At 41.8% G+C, this 20,968-nt stretch overlaps 1 protein-coding gene across 6 annotated transcripts in view; it reads left to right on the top strand.

Moving 5' to 3' along the window:
• Nucleotides 1–20,968, top strand: part of LOC129714649 (cysteine/serine-rich nuclear protein 2-like) — a 71,213-nt gene that overhangs the window by 22,849 nt on the left and 27,396 nt on the right. The window lies entirely within an intron of this gene.

Below are 20,968 nucleotides of genomic sequence, written 5' to 3'. Positions count from 1 at the left end.
TACTGCATTTTCTTAATCACTAAAATGAAGTTTTATTTAGCAAGGACGCCATGCCCCATTTTGAAAGATTTGGCTTTGGTGCCTCTTAATTACAAAGCATACAACTGAAGCTGCTCGGAGGTTGGGGGTAGGGGGGTTGGGGATGGTGTTTGTTCCTCAACTTTCTATTAACATAGTAAACATTTCAGCCAAGTAGTTGTTGTTCTCTGCAGTCAGGATCACTGCTTATTTTGGGAGATGGAACTGGGAATCTCTTGATCCTTGTGTAATCCCTTGCACTTTCTGCAGAACATTGAAAACCAGTAGTCTTGCAGGTGAAGTCTTGAATGACTTTTAGTGTGTTTGCTGTGGAGAATCAGAAGACTGTAGGTAAGAGAGAAGGTTTCACTACAGGCTATTGGAGTGCCTTCATTGCAAATACCTTGAGTCAATTCAAAGTCATACCACCACTCAGGGTAACTAGAGAGGAGGCAATAAATGTCAGCATTGTTTGTATTCCCTGAGCTAGTTTGCATCTTTGGCAGAGTCAAGAGTCAGGATACCCACTTGGCTGGACAAGAATGCTACTGTGCTTGCTCGATGTTTATCCATTTTTCAAAGTAATGCCACAAGTCATTTATTTCATTGTTTGTAATACTTAATGGACAGACACATGTTGCACAAGTGGAATCGTATCAAGTGAACTTGTTACAGATTAAAGTTTCTGTTAGTGATTGTAACCAGGAGGAAGACGAGCTATGTTGGTTGAATGGTTGAAAATCAATAGCAATTGTGTTTTTAATCTAGGAAAACATCGTAATGTGTCTCAAGTGAACTTAATCAAAAAAACCATGATCCTGAACCGCGTATAGGGAGAGATGACCCAAAGCTTCATCAGCGAACTAATGGAGCAAGGGAATTTCACAATTTGCGTCCTAAATGCTTTGAGACGTGGCCCTAAAAATGGGCTAAATGAAGCTGGGGAGAAATGCAAAAAATGTTTGGGCTTAAAATTGTGTTTTGTTGAAATTACAAGTTTCCTTTGGGGCTTTATTATGGTTCCTGTATGATTGGGAAGCCTGCAAAGAAATAACATTTGTATTAGTAAAATGTCCTGAGATGCTTCTTGAATGTCAATTAAAAAATTGTCATCAGGCACAAGAACTTAAGACTTGGTCAAAATAAGAGCTCTGAAGGAGTGTCTTGACAAAAGGCATGGAGTTTATGAAGGTGGTGGATGGAAAATAGTCCTATTTTTGAATTGCACCTCCTTGCGAATGCTGGCAAGAAAGCTGCCGAAAGTTGCACCCTCCCGCCGCGTGTGAATGCAATGGACAAAAAAAAATCCTGCCACTTGAATAAGAGAGAGAGTCAAGAGAGTTTTATGGAACAATTCAATCCAAAACTCAGTCTGAATTCCCTTGTACAACCAAAGGAGTTTGTGGTTCGGAGTTTAGTTGTAGTGTTCAATAGCTTGATGGTTGTTGGGAAGAAGTTATTCCTGAACCTGTTTTCACATTCCTATACCACCTTCCTGAAGGCAGGAGTGGAATGAGAGCGTGGCCTGGGAGGAGGGGTCCTTAATGATGCAGGTTGACCTTTTAAGGCAGCTTCTCCTGTAGATCTCCTGGATGGTGGGGACGTCAGTAACTGTGATGGACCAGGCAGTGATCACCACTTTTTTGTAATCTTCATCGATCCTGGGCATTCAAGTTATAGAGTCATAGAATCTTACAGCGTGGAAACTGGCCCTTCAGCCGAACTTACCCACACCGGCCAACATGTCCCATTTACACTAGTCCGACCTACCTGCGTTTGGCCCCTATCCCTCTAAACCTATCCTATCCATGTACCTGTCTAAATATTTCTTAAACATTGCAATAGTATCTGCGCCAATTACCTCCTCTGGCAGCTCGTTCCATGCACATAACAGCCTTTGCGTGAAAACGTTACCCCTCCGATTCTTATGGAATCTTTCCCCCCTCACCTTAGACCTATTCAGATTCAGATTCAATTTTAATTGTCATTGTCAGTGTACAGTACAGAGACAACGAAATGCATTTAGCATCTCCCTTGAAGAGCGACATAGCAAACGATTTGAATGAAAAAATAATAAGTGTCCGGGGGGGGGGGGTGGTGATTGGCAGTCACCGAGGTACGTTGTTGAGTAGAGTGACAGCCGCCAGAAAGAAGCTGTTCCTCGACCTGCTGGCAACGGAGAGACCTGTAGCGCCTCCCGGATGGTAGGAGGGTAAACAGTCCATGGTTGGGGTGAGAGCAGTCCTTGGCGATGCTGAGCGCCCTCCGCAGACAGCGCTTGCTTTGGACAGACTCAATGGAGGGGAGCGTGGAACCGGTGATGCGTTGGGCAATTTTCACCACCCTCTGCAATGCCTTCCGGTCGGAGACAGAGCAGTTGCCATACCATACTGTGATGCAGTTGGTAAGGATGCTCTCGATGGTGCAGCGGTAGAAGTTCACCAGGATCTGAGGAGACAGATGGACCTTCTTCAGTCTCCTCAGGAAGAAGAGACGCTGATGAGCCTTCTTGATCAGAGTAGAAGTATTGTGGGTCCAAGAGAGGTCATCGGAGATGTTGACTCCCAGGAACCTGAAGCTAGAAACACGTTCCACCTTCGTCCCGTTAATGTGGATGGGGGTGTGCGTGCCGCCTCTGGACTTCCTGAAGTCTACAATGAGCTCCTTGGTCTTCTTGGAGTTAAGGGCCAGGTTGTTGTCAGCGCACCATGCTGCTAAGTGCTGGACCTCCTCCCTGTAGGCCAGCTCATCGTTGTTGCTGATGAGGCCAATCACCGTTGTATCATCTGCATACTTGATGATGGTGTTAGTACCATGTACAGGTGTGCAGTCATAGGTGAAGAGGGAGTAGAGGAGGGGGCTCAGCACACAGCCCTGTGGAACGCCGGTGTTCAGGGTGAGGGTTGAAGAGGTGTGCTTGTCTAACCTCACAGACTGGGGTCTGTTGGTTAGAAAGTCCAGTATCCAGTTGCAGAGGGAGGGGTCGATGCCCAGGTTACCGAGTTTGGTGATCAGTTTTGATGGAATAATGGTGTTGAATGCTGAGCTGTAATCGATGAACAGCATTCTTACGTAAGTGTCTCTGTTGTCGAGGTGGGAGAGGGCGGAGTGAAGTGCCGTTGAGATGGCATCCTCCCTACTCCTGTTCTTGCGGTAGGCAAACTGAAACCTATGTCCTCTGGTTCTCGATTCCCCTACTCTGGGCAAGAGACTCTGTGCATCTACCTGATCTATTCCCCTCATGATTTTGTACACCTGTATAAGATCACCTGTCATCCTCCTGTGCTCAAAGGAATAGAGTCCCAACTTGCTCAAGCTCTCCCCAAAGCGCAGGCCGTTGTAAATCTTCTCTGCACCCTTTCCAGCTTGACACCATCTTTCCTCTAACATGGTGTCCAAAACTGAACACAATACTCTAAATGCGGTCTCACCTACGTCTTGTACAACTGCAATATGACCTCCCAACCTCTATACTCATGTTCTGACTAATGAAAGCCGAACCAGGCAGTGATATAACCAGTCAATATGCTATCTACCATACACCCATAGAAGTTCAAGAGAGTATTTGTCGATGTACCAAATCTCCTCAATCTTCTAAGGAAGTAGAGGCATTCATTTTAAAAAAAAATGATTGCATCAATGTGCCGGGTCGAGGTCAGATCTTCAGAGATATGCACGCCCAGGAATTTGAAGTTGTTGACTGACCTCTACTGACCTGTTGTTGAAGATGGGTTTGTGGATCCTCGGCCTGCCTCTTCTAAAGTCAACAAACAGTTCCTTGGTTTTACTGATATTGAGAACAAGGTTGTTCTTCTGGTACCATTCAATCAGACGATCGATCTCCCTCTTCACTGACTCATCCATAATTCCTCCAGCAATGTTGGTGTCATCGGCGAATTTAAAGTTGGTGTTGCAACTGTGTCTGGCTACACAGTCATGGGTATAAAGTGAGCAGAGCAGGGGACCGAACACCCATCATTTTGGTGCCTCTGTGTTAATGGTTATTGAGGAGGAAGTGTTGTAGCCAATTTGTACCAACTGTGTTCTGTTCATGAGGAAGTAGAGTATCCAGTTACAAAGGGATGCGCAGAGACCCAGTTCCCTGTGCTTGGCAACAAGTTTGTAGGGGATGATGATGTTGAACTCCGAAGTGTAGTCTATGAACAACAGCCTGATGTGTGTTTTGTTGTGGTCCAGTGGAGAGCCAGTGAGATCGCAATAAGGAATGTGATGATGTTGAGTTGAGGGAGCAGCAGAGTGCTGATGAATACCAACAGTTGTGTCTTTACATTTTTTTCCCTAGACCACAGTTCCATAGTGTAAGTGTAGACATAGCTTCTTTCCAGAAGGATGGATGGATCTGAGACCTATTGCTAGCAGTGGTGTTCCTCCTAATGGTGAACGCAAGAAATGTGGGAAAGACGCAACTTTGCTGTTTCATAACAGAATAATAACATGAAGCATTGCTAACTGAGGCATATATAATGTATTCACCAGAATACATTCAAAGGATGATCCAGAAGATTAAGATACATGGGATTAATAGTGACTTGTCGTATGAATTGGAACTGGCTTGCTGATGGAAGACAGGGTTGTGGTGGAAGTGAGAAATCCTGGCTGAAGGTCTAAGACCAGAGGAGTTCTGCAGGGATCTGTGCTAGAGCGTCTCTTTATGATATACATTGGGGTTGTAGATTATGAGGAAGGCTATCAAAGTATACAGCGGGATATAGATCAGCTGGAGAAATGACAGATGGAGTTAATCCAAGCAAAAATGATGTGTTGCATTTTGTGAGGTCAAATGTAAGGGGAAAATACACAATGGCATGATCCCTAACAGCATTGATGTACAGAGGAATCTTGGGGTCCAAGTCCATAACACTTTGAAAGTGGCAACACTAGTAGATAGAATGTTAAAGAATGCCTATAGTGTGCTTGCTTTCATAGGTTGGGCCATTGAATACAAAAGTCAGGATATCATGATTCAGCTTAGTAAGATTTGGTTAGGCTGTTTTTGGAGTTTCGTTTGCAGTTCTGGTCACCCCATTACTGGAAAGATATGGATGCTTTGCCAGGAGGTTTGCCAGAATGATGCCTGGTTTAGGGGGTATTAGCTAAAGGGAGAGGATGGATGGACTTGGATTATTTTCTCTGGAAAGCCGGAGGTTGTGGGGAGATCTGATGGAAGTATCTAAAATTATGAGAGGCATAGATAGGATAGGCAGTCCATCTTTTTCCCAGGATGGAAAAATCAAATACTAGAGGGCATTGGTTTAACGTGAGAGGGGCTAAGTGTGAAGGAGATGTGCGGGGCAAGTTTTTGTTTTTTATACGGAGGGTGACCGTGTTCATGTGCTGTTCTTTTCTATGTTCTAAAAAATAGGCATATGTAGGCTGGGCTGTTCATGTGCTGTTCTTTTCTATGTTCTAAAAAAACTTTGTTTAGTCATTGAGCAGTTCTTGTAGCTTGCTAACATAAAGGGTCAGTGTATTCTCATCAACTTTGTCCACACTATTGCCTGTTTTGACTATTGTATATCATTGAGATGCAGGTGAAAAATAGTTTTACTCTATCCTCATGGTTTTGTGTACAAAGTGTCTGGTTTGTTTTATCTGGAGTGTACTGTATTTAAACCCAAAATGAAATGTACGTGTTTTCACCTTTCACGCAGATGAGGGAAGCCTTCTTGTCTGTTCTCTCTGACTCCGCATATTGTGAATGCCGACTGTCGTGATTGGTTGCATCCATTTTACTAAAGTCCACAGACAGGTGCAAGATGTGCAAGCTTCAATAAGTACAAATGAGTATTTAAATTTGTGTGCCAGAGATTACTCTCTCTTGCTTCCCTGTACACTATGCACACCTGACTCCCCAACCGCTTGCAAAACTCCCAAGCAAGCTTTTGACCATTTAGACAATTTGCAGTGAAAAATCGCCCCTTTCCACAGCAATGGGTCAATATTTTACATAAGTGCTGCGTCAAACAACAGTCCATGAGGTGTTTAAAAATTATCCAAGACCCTTGACCTACTAAGTTAAGAAGATTACTAAATGAAGACAATGTGTGCTATATAACAGCCTGCTTGTACAGGTTCTCTTTGACCATAGCACCAGATTAAAATCTCTGAACTTTATCACATGTTGCAAGTTCCATTCTTGTCCTTTGAAGCTCTGTTTTTCCTTTTACCAACTCCACTGATTCAAGTCATGTCTTTTAAAGTTACAAATTCAGCCAACATAATAGATAATCATACCACAACTGACCCCTGGTTGGTGACGTTGCGTGATAAAGTAAGTTTATAATTAGTTCAGAACACTCAAACGTGAGGGTTAAGAAGCAAATTTAAGGTAATTGGTGAGAGCAACAAAGGAGATCTGAGGAAACTCTTCTCCACATTCTTTGATGGGACAGTGGAGGCAGATGGGGCTTTCTGAAGGGACCGGTACTTGGAGATACAAATTGCAGGATGATGGAGTAAGGTCAGAGGTGAAGGACAGGGCCTGGACTGACTCGAAGATAAAATTGTAGCTATTTGTCACTATTTATTTCTGTAGTGCATATCTTTCTTTCTCTTTAACAAGAAAAAATGTTGACAATATCCAAGAGTTGAATGCTACCATTTCTCGTGACAGGAAGTAGGATAAGATCTTCCTTTACCCTCAGCACCCACTCTACCATCTTCCACATTCAAGGATGTAAGCCGATGGGATTTCGTAAATCGCCAACGCTATGCATGTTCACTTCAACCTCTTTGTCTTTGACCTCCTCTGCTGTTCCAACAAAACTCAATTTGAGCTTGAGGAACAGAACCTTCTCTCACTAGGCACTTTGTAGTCTTCTGGACTTGTCACCGAGTTCAGTCATTTCAGGCACTGATTCTGCCATTCCCATTTATTCATAGCTTGTTTCTTATTCCCATCTCCCTTTATTTTGAATTCTCATTTCTTTCGCAATTTAATATTTTCTGGTACTTTCTATTTTCAATTCATATTTTCAGAATTTGCTGTCTTTTCATTTTACAATATGATAGTTTATTTCTACCTGAAAGAGCAGACGAGGCGTTGATTTAACATCTCTGAAAGGCAGTTTCACGGTTAGTGCGGTTCTTCTTGGGTACTGGAATCTCTAGTGTGCCCATTTAAAGCCACAGGTTCTGATTCTGAAACAAAGACCGCTGAGCCGCAGCTAACGTGAAGAAATAACAAAGTGCTGATGTTGAATGCAATGTCTATACAGAATAAAGTTATTTTGTTGTTCGGAGAAATTGTCTTGTTGGGATGTTTATCATGAGCGAGATCAACGTTTATTGCGCACCCATATCTGCACTCAGCAGTAGTGGTGAGTTGCCTGCCGCCTTGAACTGTTTCGGTCCTTCTGGTGACAGTATTTCTGGAGCTGTTGCGGAGGGAGTTCCAGAATTTAGATCTATTAACGATGAAGGAATGGTGATATGTTTCCAAGTCACGGTAGTGTGTGACTCGGAGGGGCGACTGCAGGTTATGAAGTCCCCATTGTCCTTATCTCTTGGTGACAGCAGCCATTTATTTGTGAGGTGATGTTGGAGTGCTAGCTGCATTTTGTAGGTAGGATGAATGAATGAATACTTTATTGTCACATGTAACAAGTCACAGTGAAATTCTTTGTTTGCAAACCCAAGGTATGCAAAAGTCACCACATAAGGGTGCTGACAAAGTTCCAAAGTATACACAGTATCCACGTCAGGTCCCCCTTTGTTCTCCCCCTCCCTCATGGCGACGACCCCCCCCCCCCCCCCCCCCCCCCATGCCATGTCCTCCATTGTCCATTTTTCTTACCCCCCTCACGGTGGTCTCCCACGCCAGGTCCTCCATTGTCACGGTATACACACTGAAGCCACACTGCACTGGTGGTGAATGCCAAACCAGCAGTTGCTTTGTCCTGGGTGGTGTCAACCATAAGTGTTGAAGCAGCACTCACCCAAGCAAGTATTCCATCACATCTAAACTGTGCTTTGTGGGAAAAGCTTTTTGGCATCAGGAGGTGAGTCGCTCACTACAGGACACCCATCTTCTGACCTGTCCTTGTATGGTCTAGATCAATTTATGCAAAGTAGTAAGGAATTTGCAAGAGGCTTATTTTGCAGCAGTGATCCCTGTATTCAGTTTGGGTGTGAATGTGCCATTAGTGCACACCAGCAAATATACACAGAATTTAGCCTTGAAGGTTGCGCCTATTAAAACTGTTCAATAGCCATCATTTTGTGATATTGATTCTAAAATATTGCTTTCAATCCCTGGATGAAGGTGTAATACATTGTTTTTTTTAATGGTGAACTATGGACCGCTGCATTCAAACAAAGGTGGAAATCTACCTCTACTTCCTTGCAAGAATTTTAGTGCTTTCCTTTAAGATGTTTTTATTTTGGAACTCCAGAATAAGGTGGCCATGCTGTTAAATTTGTAGATGGGACATTCAGGAATGAAAACGGGATACACTTCACTTGTAGGGTAGTGGAAATGTGGAACTGGTTTATTTTCCTATCACACCAGCAGAAGCTGTATAAGCTGCACATTAATTGAAAAATTCCAGATGCATTGATACGACTTTGTGCTGGATAAGTTCAAGGAAGTTGACGTAACCAAGATGAGTAGATGGAATAAGTGACAAATTGGCTGTGATCTAATTGAATGATAGAAGCTGCTCGAGGGGCTGAATAATTTCATCTTGATGTTCCGAGGGATGCAGATCTATTGAATCTAGAGTTAAAAAGAATGTCTAGAGCCATGTAGAGGAGAACTGAAGAAATATCTTCATTCTGCCCTTAGCTGCACCAGTGAAAGCGGTGGGATGAAGTGAGCTGTTCAAGTACATTTGACTAAACTTCAATAGCCATATATAAGCCACAACCTTCTTATTCTATGTATAAATTTAGGATTGCTGTTGTCTGCCAAGAATAATCCACTGCATAAGAGGCAACGTTTGCTTAAGTGTGAGAGTGTCTGGTTGTCAGTGGAATTGGTGGCTCTTAGTACAAGGTGTAAGGTGTAAGTGGCTCTCGAATTTTCTGTTGTTGGTGTGTTATGTTACAAATTATTTGTCTGCTCTTTCATCGAAGCTTTGAACTTGATGCACATATTTGCATCGGGATGGGTTATAACGTCAAAGGTCAAGTGGGTGAGTTGCTTGTTCCTCATCTGTTGGACTTGAGGCCTTGATAATTTTTTTAAAATCTCTCTCATCTAATTCCGAACTGGCAGGCCCTGATGACTATCTCTCTCTCTCTTTGGGTTTCTGATTAGCTAGTTGTTTGTGTTACAACCAAGGGTGGCTGATGATACGACTTGTAGGGTAACATAAGATAATATGGCTGATGACTGTTTTCTTTTAGTGATGGTCTCCACAGTATTCCTGATGTCATTGGCATGGGCTATAAATGTAGGGAGGAACGGATGACTCCACAGCTAAATGATGTCATCATTACACTTGGTGACTCTGCGCTATAAGTATAAAATGATTCAGAGAATGAAGCCTCTGTACAATAAAATCCCTTTTTTATTATGCCTCATGAAAGCCTCCATGCAAAGCTTTGTGCCAATCAATGTTAAACTCTTCTTACAAATGTTTTTTAAATGTAAGTATGACAATTGCCTCGTAACCAATTCAATAATGTCTGAATCGCTATCATCTCATCATGTTGGGGCTCCAGTTCTCTGGGCAATCAATGTGACGAGCACTTTCATTGAATCGTGAGAACCATCTCATTGAGATGTTCACACTCAGTGATACTTAATTTAACTGTAATTTTTACAATGCTGTAATTGCATACAGCAGCCTTCCTCCTGTTAATCATGGGTTGATTCTTGATACAACACTGGCAAGATTCTCGAATTAAGTAAAAATTAAGGAGATAATTGCTGTGCGTAGCGATGTTAAGGGAAACCAAAGTAATCTTTTATGGACTGGACTGGTTGATGTATGTCAAAACCCGGGTATAGGTGTGCAGCCCCAATCTCAGTTGCTGTTACTGATCATTTCATTCAGCATATTAATGACGAGCAGACAGCTTGTCACTGAGCAATTAGACAAATGATGCATGATTATCTGACTCCACCAAAATGTAATTAATGCATTTTACATTGTTACATATGATCCCCATAAATTTCCCTTAATGAATGGAGCTATTTATGGGAAGTGCTTTTATACTCTCCGAGAATTAACTCGACCATGACGTACTCTAACTGATCATGCAAATTGCCTCCAAGGAGGTGCTGGCAATGGAGGTGGCCAAATATCAAAGGTCTTTTTGTTCAAGTTATTAGTAATAAAGTTAAGAGGTGGAATATTCTCCGATCCGGTTTGGAATGCCCGCATGTCTGAAGAGGGTTTCAACCCAAAACGTCACCCAGATGCTGTCTGTCCCGCCGAGTTACTCCAGCTTTTTGTGTCTATCTTTGGTATATTTGATAGTAGGCTTGGATTTATTATTGTGGTGTGCACTGAGTTACAGTGAAAATCTTTATTTTGCATGCTGTCAAATCAGATAGTACTATACATACTGTAGATACAACCCAACTGAACTCAAATACAATAGGTAGAGCAAAGAAGATGTTCCATAGAGTATCTGCACCACAATTGGCCAATGCGTTCAGTGGTGTGGGATTTAGCTGGTATTGTAGCAGAACTAAGAGCAAAGCCAGTCTATTTTACTGAGTATGAGATGCAGCAAACTGAATTCATAGTCCAAACTATAACAGTGTATTTTGACGAAAGCAGGATTGTTTTCCTGTAAGTAGCAGGAAGGGTAGAATTACCAGGGCACTAAAATGGGGGAAATGTTCCCCAAATACGCTGGTTCTAAGGGAACCCAGTTTTGCGAAGCATGAATCTGTATCCACTTTGGCAGAGGTCAAGTGAATGTGAAATGATTTGCATTAATAGGAACATGTAAAATGTATTATTACTTCACCTCAGCTGATAAACCTAATTCAAGCTGCTTATTTTCGATTGGGGGGGGAGGTGGAATGGATGAATGGGAAAATGTATTTTTGAGAGGCTGACTAGGTATTTTGGTTGTGGGCGATTACAGATTAAGGTTGGAATTGAATGTAAAAGCTGATGGGTATAGCCCACGCTGATGGATCACAGTGAATAAAGTGAAAGAAATGAAATTCAAAACCTAAAGACAATGTTTTGCTGAGCAGTGAAATTAGACTGATTACGCTGCTCTTCCAGGCATCAGCATGATGGGCTGAACATCTCTCTTTTACAGTTCAATTAAGTGAGAATTTCCTCCTGCCTAATCATTCCCAGTCCTGCTCCAGAGATTTCTTGGGAACTTGACATCCTTGACCTTGATCCTTGGTCTAGCATGCTGCTTCATCCTCGGGTGGTTGACATTTGTTTTCCTCATCGGCTTCTGTTGCAAGTCTGGGTCATGAATCATACTGTGATCCCACCATAAATGCAGTACAATTCTATCTCTGCAGCAGCTGGACTCTAGTCAGCAATGTGCCCTGTGATTTTTGGTTTTTAAATGGACTACCGCAACTGCTAAGAGATACTTTATATTTACTGGGGAGAGCAAAGTTTTACAGTGACAGCAACTCTTTCACAGGGAGTATGGAGGACGCAACTGTACTTGACTGAGGGTGAGCTTGGGCTTTGATATTTTGTTGTGCCCAGGCAGTCTGGCCGATTGTGTTGGTCTACTGCCAGAGGCTGGTCGTTGACAGGACCTGGAGGAGTCTGCTCTGCTTGGCCGGAGTTGGTGTCTCACACTCGAGGATGGAGGGGGATCAACGAAGTGGACTCTTCATTGAGTAAAAACAAATTGCTTTACTGAGCCCCTGTGTTATTTACAGCCCTGCTTTATCTGCTCAGCTAGACACCTACATCTGAAGGTGGGCGGATACTGGTCTCCTATGATTTGGAATTTGTGGCTTATAAGGGTGTTAGAAACACAGCCAAGGAGGGCTTTCAAAAGAGAACTGGATGGGCACTTGGAGAAAATAATTTTCAGGGCTATGGGGGGGAATGGGACTGATGGGATAGCCTGAGTATGAACTAACATAGACTTTATAGGCCATATGGTCTCCACCTGCACCGTAGTGATTCTATGTTGCTTATTTCTTTGAAAATGAATAAATGTTCCTGTTAATTTTGGAAACTGCTCTAGTTAGGTTGTTGGGAACACTGGATAGAAATTGTGCCTGGTATTGGCTTCTTCAAGTCAATTGTGGTCTGATCAATTGAATAAAATCTGTTAACTACTGGTCCATTGGTAGCCCTGTAAAATGACAAAAGCAGAATTAAGAACTCTTTGCCTGAGGAAGGGTCTCGACCTGAAACGTCACCCATTCCTTCTCTCCAGAGATGCTGCCTGCCCGCTGAGTTACTCCAGCGTTGTGTGTCTATCTTTGCCTTTACTAATTGAATTAAACCACCAGATAATTGTGAGGAGCAGAAATGTGTAGGTGTGTGAGGGAGAGGGAAGCCAAGTACATCCACTGGTCTTTCAATCCAGGACCCTTCATTGTGGCCAGAAAGAAGTCCACCATTGAAAAATCAACCTGTAAACAAAAAGCCCTGCACGTTGAAATGTAAAACGTCTGCTTTCTGTGCCAATCCCTAATTGCCCCTTGAAGCTGTGAGCTGTAATTGGGTTTTAGTAATTTGCTCAGCCATTTCAGAGGGCATTTAAGAGTCAGCCATGTTGGTGGATCTGAAATCCTATGTAGGCCAGACTGGGTAAGGATGGCAGATTTCCTCCCCCGAGCAACAATAGTGCAGCAGGTGAATTTTTACAATAGCCTGGTAGTTTGAAGATTACTGTTGCCAAGATTACTTTTTTCACGCAATGTCAGATTATATTTTTAACTAAATTTAAATTCCACAGCTGCCACGGTGTGATTTTAAGCATGAAAGCGAGGTCCCTGTTGTTAATGGAAATCCAACTACTTTAGTGTATTACACAAGCTGGCAGAGGAGAAGAGAGAGGGATGGAGAAATTCAGGGAGGGAATTCCTGAGTTTGGGACCCAGACAGTAAATGGTTAAAACGGGAATGATCAAAAGGCTGGAATTGGAAGAGTGCACAGATTTGGGATGGGTTTTGGATTGGCACTGATTAAAGATGGATGGCAGGCTCAGGAAATGAGTAGGAGAGTTTTAAAATCAAGATGGTGTTTAAACAGAAGCCATTGTGGATTAGCATACAGAATGGTGATTGGTGAATGGGACCGTAAACTGGTTGTCCCAAGGCAGCAAACAAAAAATAATTGCTTTAATTTGGTGTGCCTTTTATTTCATACGTAATAGCTCTGGGGTGATTTTTAGTTGTAGGGAATATTTGTTAATTATTATTATTACATTATTATTTTTCCTTTCTTTACCCTTCAACAAATTAGCTTAAAATCAACCATGGTGAATATTAGCTTCTACCTTGGAAAAGATTTCTCATTTGGTGTCCATTATCACTGAAAAAAACGTCCACTTGGCCAATGATTGGTCTCCAGTGCAAAGGGACAAGTGGTCAGACCAGCAGTGCCATTGAGAAGCCATAGGCACCAGAAGGATTATCTGTCTCGTCAGGATTGAAGTGTTCTTTCTTTGGTAAGGGCTGAGGCCTCTGGCAAATGTGTGCGGGACCACGCCAAACTGTCCACGTTGAATGACAATCGTAAACCAATGCAGATTGCTGTGCATTCACCTTTCCCAGCGTTAAAATATGTCCCATTCCTAAAGTAAATGAGTCTCTCGTAAAGGTATTGGTATAATTTATAAATGTACCAAATTGCTGGGGAGTGTCTGAAACTTTAAACACCAACACAATTGTTGGACCTCCAAACTCTGTAAATTGTGCACGGTGACCTGACCTGAAGTGCAGCAAGAACAGACTGCATGTGACATGTTTTTAAATGGGTTATGGCAAAGGCGTTTCCATGGTAATGTCAATTTGTTTGCTGAGCCTATTTGGAGGGGAGATTTGAACAATGCAGGCCGCAGTTTTTTTCTATCCTAGTTGAACAAGCAACTGATTTATTGTATACGTTTGGTTCTTTGATTCTTTGCATGTGCAGGATAATTATGACTTAAACCTAAAGCTTTTGGTTGACTGAGTTGATGACATTTTCTTGAGGATTCTTTGCTGTATTATTCTGAATTGTTCCCTTGGTGCTGTGAACAATCACCTCAAAGAACAGCCTGGCATGCAAGCAGGACTTAATGCATTGTCTTTGACTAGTGACTTAAAGATGCCAGGTGATCTCATCTTGAAGGCGTAGAGTTATCTTGCCACAAGGGGAACAGCTCATTGAACACCACCACTGGATCATGAATGTCCACTTGATCAGACAGATGAGTATCTTAGCTTGGTGTCTTATCTGCAGTACCAGGTTGATGGAGAGGAGATGTTCTATTATGCAGGACAAGCGTTCCATTCATGAAAGATCTCTCTGTCTCTCTCTGCAAAGGTATTGTGGGAGCACCTTCATTGGAAGGACTGCTGCAGTCAAGAAGGCAGCTCACTGTCACCTTGCTAAGGATAATAATGGGTGGGGAATAATTTTGGCCTTGCCAGTGACACCCAGATTTCATGAGTTAATTAAAGACAGTAGTCACTTCAGGATAGGGTGGTTAAATGGATGCCCTACTTCAACAACTCGTGCATGATCTGCACATTAACTGAAGACTATGCTTGGTCGTGTCACTCTCTGCAAAATCTAAACTATTCTTTCGACTCTTTCCAATTGAATAGCAAAGGGGTGACTACCACTTGTATGCCTTCAAAAAACTGACGATGAGCATCTTCAGGGGGTGACAAGAAAAAGGAGTGAGTTTTATATTAATGTCAATATGTAGAAAACTGTTTTCCCCAGAAGTTGTTGGGAATTATTTATCCAGATTCAATAGAAGAATATTTGGGCTACCTTTCTTCACTGTCTCAATAATGTTAGCCATTTTAACTAAAGGCAGAGAGCAAAACCTGTGCAACTATCAGCATAGTTATGAATATGCAGTTGGAACGTGACCAGCAATTGCCACAGGTCATCAGCATTTACCATGGAAAAGTACAATATTTGTGCAAAGACTTGCTGGAACATGAATGCATGCACAGAGTTGCACGAGCAAACACCTATTCATCAGCGTGGCCCAGAAAGGTGCATGCTCAGCCCAACCACTATCCACAGCCCTGCATACATCAAGAGGTGAATGTCAGGAAACCAATAAAAGCAGACTACTGAGGATACTCACCAGGTCACGCCACATCTGTGAAAAGAGAAACATTTAACGTTTCACTTTTCCAATTCTGGTGAAAGGTCTTTGACCCTGTCATCTCTGTTTCTCTTTCTACAGATGCTTGACCATCTGAGTACTTCCAAGGACAGTGAAATTCTTCCCAAGTATATTTGCCATTGTAATGTTAGTAAAATAGCAGCCAATTTAAGCATCCTGTAAGCAGCAATGTGACAAATACCAGCTATTCTATTCCGAGGATGTTGCTTGAGGGCTAACATTTGTCCTTAGAACATTGTGAATAATCCTTCTGCTCTTTTAAATTCATCAGAGAGCGGGAATGAGGACTTGATTGAGCAATTTTTCTGAAATCTGGCATGGTGCCTTGCTTTCTTTGGCAACAGTCCTCCAGGGCCATACTCCTGTTGCAGAGCTCCCTCGTAAGCGAAAACCCCATTAGAGTGAAAATGGAGCCAAGAGGTGGAATCTGATCAGAGGGTCGCATCCTGGATTGGTGCCACTTCCAGAATGGCAAGTTAGTGATGTTAATTGAGCTCTGGGATTCAGCGTATTGTTGATGTCTTTCAGCCACAATGTATGTTGTTTGGGGAGCGTAGTGCATGTAGAGTGCAGGATGGGTTAAGCATTAGGCTGATTGTTAGATCCCGAGTCCCCTCTATGGGCAAGGAATCTGCTGCTAACTCCTGTAGATCCACAAACATCCTTCCATTGCAGATTGATTCCATGATCTGGGAATTTTCAATGTGGATCGCTTGGATAGACAGGACTGGAGAGGGGCTGAGGGTAGGTTCTGCAAGCTCTCATCAACCTGGATTTGAGGGCTGCTGATTGGCTGGCTATTTTCTTTGATAATGCAATGAGTCAATGGCAGGTCAAGATGCACAGGGGGAGGGAATGACTGGATCTGTGCGCATTTAACCCCTCCAGTTGCTTTGTGACTTTAAGTGAGCAACAGTGAGGCATTGGCTCCAGCGGTTTGCGTGTGCTCATCAGTGGTGCAGCCGAAAGTCGTTCAAGTTAACTAAAAGATCTCTGGATGAGTTTTGGCTTTAAAGTTTGTCACAAGAATGCCTCGTACGAATCTGTTTCGGGAATAAAAACCCTCTCGTTAAAACGGATTTCTGGGAGCTTCTTTTTATCATGGGTTGGATTTGAAGATTGGCAAGTAAACTGCATTATAGATTTGTAAAAGCACAGGAGAAGGCCATTCAACTTATTGTGTCTGTACTGTTGCCCATTGCTCTTTCCCTGGATCTCGGTAAATTACTTTCCATCAAGTGTCTCTCCATTCCCTCTTGCAGAAATCGACTGGCTGTGCTTCCATACCTCTGTAGGCAGTCAATTCCAGACCATCGCTGCTCTCTTGTGTTTTGCCTTAGTCTTTCCTCCTTTTGTTAGCTATTGCTTAAATTAGCTGGCATGCCAGGAGCACAGCACTCCATCACAATGCTCATCGATTTTCAGCCTCAGTCATGTGAATGCATTCATTAAAATTGCATTCAGCAGTAACTCCTCTGAAGTGGCCTTCAAGCACAGAGCATATCACGACTGCCTGGTGTGGAGAAGCATTTGATCTGGTTGCTAGGTGCACTCGTTCCCAACATTGTAAAGTGAATAACATCTGCTTGAAGCAGATGTACAGGGCTGCCTTGAGTACAGAGAGGAGGCAGATTGGCATTTGGCTGGTCGACAAATGTTCTCTGATGAAGAACACGAGAAGCACAGAGGAACAGGTTGGGATATTTGCTTGTGTAGTGCTGTTCTGTTTTTCAGTGTTAATCCATTGTGAATTAATTCCAACACTTATCCACCCCCAGCCTTGCTGCTCCCAGAGTGAAAAGTCGCACTGACACTTTCTGGATCGTGTTGAGTCACCTTGGGGAAAATCTGGACCAAACATCTCCTGGTTCCACAAGTCACTTTTGGAACCCCAATCTATTTTCTGCCCACAAAGTCAGAGGAAAGCATGGGAACCTGGACTGTGTTGTCCTGGGAATACCGGTTCTTGGGCATGATGGGGGCGATGCAGAAATGCTGCCCTGAAATGACATCTAGATGATGAAAATACTTAGCTGCACCCGAGGAGAATGTTCTTCCGCACTAGCACTGGAAGGACTGTTCCCAAGGCCCTCTGATCCCCAGCCTGCACCCACCCAACCCCTTGGGGAAATGGTACACTGTGGGCAGTGAAAGTGAGCAGTGCCTACTCTGAACCTGAGGCTTTGGTCATTGGCATCTAATGGGTGCACTGAAACCTCTCAGCTGGGATCTTCAAGGAAGTTTTCTGTGTTATCGTCTGGTGCTCTAATGTGTGTCCTTTGGCCAAACAAATGACTTTGTTTGTGTCTTGACTTATTACACCTATAATAGAGGCAATATGTTTTGATTTGACCTGTACTAGTTTGAGGTTAGGGATCAGTTCTTGGACAGTCGGCTAATTGAATTTCAATTTTGAGAAGGAGATGTGGTATGTTGCAGCCACATTAAGGTTCAGAAGAGCAGGATGGGATGTTCTGAATGGGAAATATCAGTAGATGGGTGTGTAGTGATGGAATTGGCCAGAGTCCTGGTGACTTCATTGATGTTGGGAGGGCTGCGTAAAGGAACATTTTTTCCCAAATCCCTCCAGCAGTGTTGTGTTGCCCTAGTTTGCTGGGAGCCTTGCTGTATGTGATCACATTCTAGTTTGCTCCCATTTTGCTTGTCAATGAAGTGAAACTTGGCTGCCTGGAGATGAAATGAAAGGTAAAATATTGTAGCATTTGTAAACTTTTTGCTCAACACTGCAGATTTTCCCAGAGAGTGAAGGCTGGGGTTATGAAAACGCCTTTCTGCTTTTTGCATTTCGATGTATCTAGGGTTTGTAATCTGGGCTAGGGCTCAGCTGCTTTGGCATATTCCTACACTTGCAGAGACAAACAAAATCCATGATTTGATTGAGCTGCCATGAGACATCTAAGTGATGTTCCCTGCCCTGACTTGTGGGGTGATAGGCTGGAATTGTAAAAGGTCCTTGGGATCAGAGTCATTAGCTGGTGGGATAAGTCCTGGTGATGGGTGGTTAGAGGTGCTGCTCTTTGCTATCCAGCAGTTCCTGCTGGAGGGAGCTAGTGTTAATTTTGGCTGAGGACTGCTTGATAGCAAAGAGCAGCACCTCTAACCACCCATCACCAGGTCTGTGGTACCTCCTTTAAACTGGCTTGTTTTTCCACTTCCTGTCACAGTTATGACAGCCATCTTGTGCATGGCACAATAGTACTGACAGTACAGAGATTGGAGACTGGTTTGTTTGTGTTTTGTGGAAATTGGCTGACCAAGGTATAATTTCTGGGCACACTTGAAGCGAAGTCACTATCGTAACATAGAAAAGATAACAGCCAATTTTTTTTAAAATTTTTTTATTAGAAGTAAGTACAATACAGTGGTACAAAAATTATGTTAACATATTACATTCTCTGTACAACTTCCTTTTTTCTTTTTTTTTTAAAGAGAAAAGTAAGAGGAGAAAAAGGAAAACGAGGTTGTAGAAAGTGAAGGATAGATTAGTGAGTGTGAGTGAAAGACAGATAAAGAGAATAGTGAAGAGAAGAAATAAGTGAAGAGGGAGAGCAGGAGGGAGTTTATTCAATCGCCATAAGGAGATGAATTTTTTATATTCTGAATCGTCTTTCACCCATACCTGGAACTTTTAATTTTCACGATACTATGGCACCACATGAATCCAAGATATTAATAAATGGAGACCAACTCATTAAAAATTGGTCTTGTTTGTCTATTAGGAGGAGTCTCATTTCTTCCAAATGTGTTGTGTCCAACATATCACTGATCCACATTTTAAATGTTGGTATATTAGCATTTTTCCAAAATTTAAGTATGTGTTTTTTTTGCTATTATTAACCCATAATTGACAAATGAGTTTTGGTGTGTATTTAATTTGTTCCCATCTCCACTTACTCCAAATATAATCATTTCAGTATTGGGTTCCATTTTTGTCTTAAAGTACTTTGAGAATATATCAAATATGTCACACCAAAATGTATAAAGTTTTGTACAAGAAACAAATGAGTGTGTAATCTTGGCATTTTGAGAAAGACATGTATCACAGATGGGAGAAATATTTGGATAAAATTTATTCAATCTAGTTTTTGAATAATATAATCTATGTAATATTTTAAATTGAATTAAATTATGTCTAGCGTTGATCGAACATTTATGTGTGTATATATATCAAATACTTTTCCCATGTTTCTTTTGAGATTTTTGTCATTAATTCTTTTTCCCAGTCTTCTTTAGTTGCCTCTGTTGATGGTAATTCTATACTTTGAAATCTTGGTATATATATTTCTTCATAAAATCACATACCTGTAGATATTTAAAATATTGGTTGTTATTCAATTTAAATTTTGATTTTAGTTGTTGGAATGATAATAAATTTCCCAATTCATACAAGTCACCTACCTTTTTAATTCCCACTCTTTCCCATTGTCTATATGTTGTATCCATACCAGATGGTTTAAATACTGGGTTATTCACTATTAGCACTGATAAGTTTCTTAATTTTAAAGTTAATTTTATTTGTTTCCAGATTCGTATTGTGTTATGTATAATTGGATTCTTCTTATATAACATATCTTCTTATATAACCAGACTGATTCCTGTGATGTCAGGACTTTCACATGAAGAAAGACTGGATAGACTTGGTTTGTACTCGCTAGAATTTAGAAGATTGAGGGGGGATCTTATAGAAACTTACAAAATTCTTAAGGGGTTGGACAGGCTAGATGCAGGAAGATTGTTCCCGATGTTGGGGAAGTCCAGAACAAGGGGTCACAGTTTAAGGATAAGGGGGAAATCTTTTAGGATCGAGATGAGGAAAACATTTTTCACACAGAGAGTGGTGAATCTCTGGAATTCTCTGCCACAGAAGGTAGTTGAGGCCAGTTCATTGGCTATATTTAAGAGGGAGTTAGATGTGGCCCTTGTGGCTAAAGGGATCAGGGGGTATGGAGAGAAGGCAGGTACAGGATACTGAGTTGGATGATCAGCCATGATCATATTGAATGGCGGTGCAGGCTCGAAGGGCCGAATGGCCTACTCCTGCACCTATTTTCTATGTTTCTATTATTCAGTTTTATTGGGGAGAAGATGATCGCTCCTAAATCGTAAGGGGAGCAACCTCTTTCTCCATTCTTATCCATTCCAACTGTTGAGCAGAACTATCCAACCAATAAATTATATTCTTAATATGCACTGCCCAATAATAATATAATAAGTTAGGTAGTGCAAATCCCCCCACCTCTGGGTTTGCACAAGTGATTTATTTTAATTCTATGTGCTTTATAATCCCAAATAAAATTAGAAATATTCGTGTCTAATTTAAAAAAAAAAAAAAAAAGTGTATATTGGTATAAAATTAGCGTTAAATAATGATTTATATCTTCTAGTAACTTGAATACCCAAATACTTAAATTTTTCCGTTGCAATTTTAAATGGAAATTTTAATAGGTGATTCGCTTTCTGGGGTTTTAATGGCATAATTTCACTTTTATTCCAGTTTATTCTATAACTGGAGAAAGAACCAAATTCCTCTATTAGATTTAATAGATTCGGGATGCTCGTTTGGGAATTTGTAATATATAAAAGTATATCATCCGCATATAGTGAAATTTTATTACAGGTGCACAACCTTTTATCCGAAAGCCTTGGGACCAGACA

This window comes from Leucoraja erinacea, chromosome 40 (genome assembly GCF_028641065.1).
Source record: "Leucoraja erinacea ecotype New England chromosome 40, Leri_hhj_1, whole genome shotgun sequence".
Classification (NCBI taxonomy): Eukaryota; Metazoa; Chordata; class Chondrichthyes; order Rajiformes; family Rajidae; genus Leucoraja; species Leucoraja erinaceus.
Note: the sequence above shows the minus strand (reverse complement) of the source record. Positions and strands in the feature narration are given on the sequence as shown.